The sequence below is a fragment of the Mytilus edulis genome, chromosome 12 (genome assembly GCF_963676685.1).
Source record: "Mytilus edulis chromosome 12, xbMytEdul2.2, whole genome shotgun sequence".
NCBI classification, from domain to species: Eukaryota; Metazoa; Mollusca; class Bivalvia; order Mytilida; family Mytilidae; genus Mytilus; species Mytilus edulis.
This window is the reverse complement of record NC_092355.1, coordinates 49,103,207-49,108,048: the sequence shown is the minus strand read 5'-3', so window position 1 is coordinate 49,108,048 and position 4,842 is coordinate 49,103,207.

Here is a 4,842-nt window from a genome sequence, read left to right as displayed (position 1 = left end):
ATCGGCTTGATTGTCTCCTCTTTTTTGTCCAAAAAGTTATGGATCCGGCATGTTCTGGTCATTCTGAAAAGATAAATAAAACAGCAGCAGACACAAGAATTGTTATTAGATGGCAGATTGCAAGGGGAGGTGGGTGGGTTTTTGAAACTTTTACATATCTACAAGATTGGCTAGTGCAATGTAATGCTGACGAGTCATGTGACGTTGATTGGCGGGAAACAAGAACCGGATCCGAATGAGGCAATAATCATTTCTCTTTAATTAAATTGGTTTATCTTATAAAAGCGATAAACCGTATTAATCACAGAATCCATTTTTAGGCAAAAACATAACAAACAAATAACTATTGTGGAAATAACGGCCACAGTTCACTTAGAATGACGAGGTCTGACATGATTACAGAATGCCGACATGCTAGTTTTAACTGACAAATCTGTGCACCATTGGTAGCAATGGATGCTCAAGTTCCTCCAGGTTAAATTCTAAAGAGAACGAGGGTTATGATCCCCAAATACGTCAGGTCTTATTCGCATCACCCCCTGGTTTCAGGGGAGTAAAGATTAACATTTTTTATATTATAAAACACTGAATACATAGGCCATACTATGTATCATTAACAGTCAAGCTCGAACTGGTACCAATTCAGAACCGGCCACTCAGGGTAGACATGAGATGGTCTCAACAGAACTTCCTGCGGTACCGCAGGAAAGTAAAAACCTAATATGATCCGACGTACAATTACGGGAAACGATCATAACCCCTTAATCTTGCCACTTGAGTGTGTCTATACACACTCACCAGAATCCCCCCCCCCCCTTTTTACCTACAACTTAAGGTCCATTTAGGTGAACTAGCTAAGAAGGCATTATTCTTTGTTAATATGTTTGAATCTTAGACAATCGTATTTTTCCTTTTGTAATAGCTTTGTTATAAAGGTGCTGTTTTTGAAGATATCACTTCTTTCGTTGTATTATCCATGTTATATATAATATATATTTATCATCATAAAAAGCATAATTTTAGCAGTAATACATCCACTGATAAACCGATCATGAATTATCAATGGGTTTACTAAAAGAGTTATCTCGCCTTAACCGGCTTAGTTGAACAAAATGTATTCTAAAGCACATATGTTTGGACTTGTTAAATATTTCTAAGAGATATAATGCGATAAATCAGGAAGTTTCTTCATAAAAATAAACAGTATAATCAATAAAACTGAACATCTGTGTACACATTCGGAGATGTGGGTAATAACTAGACTGATTGGTCACTGCAAAAGTACAATGCAAGATGGTGGTATGCCATGAATCTACTCAATTGCTTTGCAATTTATCTGTAATATGCACTAATATTAGTTTTCCATTTTCAATTTTTTATCCTCTACAAAGTTTACGAAAATACATTACCTGTATATATAATAAGTGCTATCCTAGGCACTCCTTCAAAGTCGTGTACATTTGTATAGGCTAATCTATATATTAATTTTAAACAAATTACTGTCAAGTAACGTGACCAATATTTTTGAAACCAAGGGAGTAGAACGTACACAAAAAAAAAATATTCATATCAATCAATACATAGAAAGTACCACATATCCTGTACTAATATGACAAATGCAATCACATATATTCCTAGTAGTACTTAAAATTCGGATACGGCTAAGCAGTATGTGCCGCTTTTTTGGAAAGTTCAAACTTGAATAGTTTTTCGTCGAATATATTTGTGACCTAAAAGAACTAGGCGTTTCCTGTACTAAACTGGCTACCCCATGCATTCAAAGTAGTAATAAAAAATTCGAATACATGTTTTGGAAAGTTCTATCTTGAATAGTTTTGCGTCGAATATATTTGTGACCTAAAAGAACGAGGTGCTAGAGTAAAATTCCATGGTATTACTTTAAGTAATGGATAGTTGATTTATTCCGACTAGAATTAAAAAGATTGTGTCCATCAGCTTTGTAAATAGATAAGAATGCTAAATGTTCCTTTTGATAGAAGGAAATAGATCAAGAGTATTTGAAATAAATTTAAAAATTCATCGAGTTTCCCATCTGGATAATAGGCGTGTTCGTTTGTAAGTCCTTAAAAGTAACTTATATACCGCATATTTGTTTTGTTTCTAAAAATAGATGTGGGGAAGCCCATAGTTCGTGCCGACATGTAAAATAAATATGATAGTAAAATACAAACGTATTAAAACATCAATGTTCACATATCTGAGTTGGATAAGACAATCAAAAATAATCTAAACAATACATGTACATGTATCATGTGTATATATACAATAAAATTATCGCACTTCAAAGTATAGAGGATGTTGTGTACCATGCTCTGTCTGCTGCTTCGTGAGTGGTAAAGTAATTTGATAATTGTGTGAATAGTGCACATAATTTTCTTATTTGCTCTAAGTTGACTTGTTGGTAAACTAATTGTCCTGTCCATGAGCATAAGTAAGCTATTTGAAACCTATACAGACTATTGCTTGTATAACTATATTTGTGCTTGTATCACTATATGAACTATATTTACGCAAGTCAGAAAATTTAGGGTCGGGCTTGGTATGTATGATTCAACAACGAAAACATGAGCTCTGCAAATCTCTCACAAGTTCAACTGACGTGATATTTCATATCAAAATCAAATATCAAATTTAATATAAGCATATTTTACAACAGGAACACATGCATAATGTAAATAGCTAGGCAAACATGCAAAAATTAAAACAAGCAAGCTAACAAGAAAATAAACGCAAATTGAAAAGTATAAATATATTCATGTAACTGAGAAGCTCACTCGTGTAAATAGAATTGGTATGATTCAATCAGACAACTCTTCACAGTAGAACAAACGGCAAATAAAATAATAACAAAAAGTCATTTTACTGCCTTCAACAATGAGCAGAGCCAATGCAACATTAACTATGATTATTAGTAGTCACTTTCTGCCTTTATTTATGAGCAGAGCCCATGCCACATTAACTATAATTAGTCACTTTTCTGCCTTCCTTTATGAGCAGGGCCCATACTGCATTAATATCAATAAGTCAGTGTACTGCCGTCAACAATGAGCAGAGCCCAAGTCGCATTAATAACATTTAGTCACTTTTCTGCCTACAACAATGAGCAGTGCCCATACTGCATTAAACGAAGTCATTGTACTGCATTCAACAATGAGCAGAGCCCATGATACTGCATTATTAAAGAGTAATTAAAAACCAAAAAGAAAAATGTTAAACAAGTCAAACGAGAAAACAGTAGGCATAATTTATGTACATTTTCTTTTTTATATAGTAATGCCGATTTAAGTGTATCAAACAGTTTAGGAAATATTTAAGACTGTACATGTTCAAAGGATTTCCACTTGTAAATATTTTAATCTAAGCCATCGACTCTGATGGATTCAATCTAAAGCTATCGCGTCATCCGCCACAAAATTTGTCTTTTAACAACTCTCATATAGTGTATTTCATCTATTACACGTCAGCTGAGCCATCTAACACATAGTGTAAAATTGTGTATAATAGTGGTAGAATCTATAAAGTAAATAAAGATGAGGAATTTGCACTTATTGCCCTCGTGTGTATCTTGTGTGTAATAGCGATAGGTGCGTCTTCAAAACGACTGCATGGTTATATAATTTATGTACATTAAAGCAGACATGTAAAAAAGGCCACGAATTAAATATATGACATCAAATTATAATAATAAATAATCCTTTCAGTAATCTTATCTTATCACCATCAGATTATCTTAATTCTTATGAGATAAATATCAATTAGAATAATTATACACCACAAAACATCAACTTTTTTCTTATATAAATTCAACATACCGAGGTTAAAGCTGGGTTAAAGCTTGACGAAATCTGCAAACCGCTGGAACCACTGAGGTAGTGAATCTTTGGATCATTGGTTTTCCTTCTTTTAAATCGTGTTCTCCTTACAAGTGCATCTTGTGCTGTGTGGAATTCTAAACGGGGGCTCCTGGTGTGAAGATTTTGTTCTGCCATTAAATTGATCACCGGTCAATGAGCCACTGACAAATTGGAAGCTGTCCCTGTCATTCGAGCATTGTATAACTTTTATGGCGAAGATACATTATTAAATTGTTCTAATAATCTCACAAACATAAACATGTCGAAAGAAGCTGGATGTGTTCCTCGTGTTGATAGCTCGGTTGATGGCATCGGATCGTGTGGTGACAGTTCGGTTTACCTTTTAATATCGTCGTTTGCTGACCCTTGCAATGAAAATCCTTTCTTGGAGAATTGTCTTGTCTCTACAATAGTTTCATTTCAAAATATTAGAATATGATATGCGGATGTCAAAGATTTTTTACGATTGCATTTTTTGAAACTTTTACATATCTACAAGATTGGCTAGTGCAATGTAATGCTGACGAGTCATGTGACGTTGATTGGCGGGAAACAAGAACCGGATCCGAATGAGGCAATAATCATTTCTCTTTAATTAAATTGGTTTATCTTATAAAAGCGATAAACCGTATTATTGAATTTGATAAACAAATCTTTTGCACAATTTTCTACATAGGGAAATTCCTGTACCAAGTCACGAATAGTACAGTTGTTTTCCATTCGTTTTACAAAAATTGTGTTATGCGTTTAAGCCTTTGATTTTGTCATTTGTTAAAAGACTTTCCGTTTTGAATTTTCCTTGGAGTTCGGTATTTTTGTTATTTTACTCTTCGATGCATTTTTGTTCACGAATAAGACAGTATTCCTATTTTTTGAAGCAACTGCAGATCAGAGCTTCATGATACATCGTACCAAGCTTTAGTAATAACTCATCATAGATATCAGGATCAAATATTGTACGCCAGAC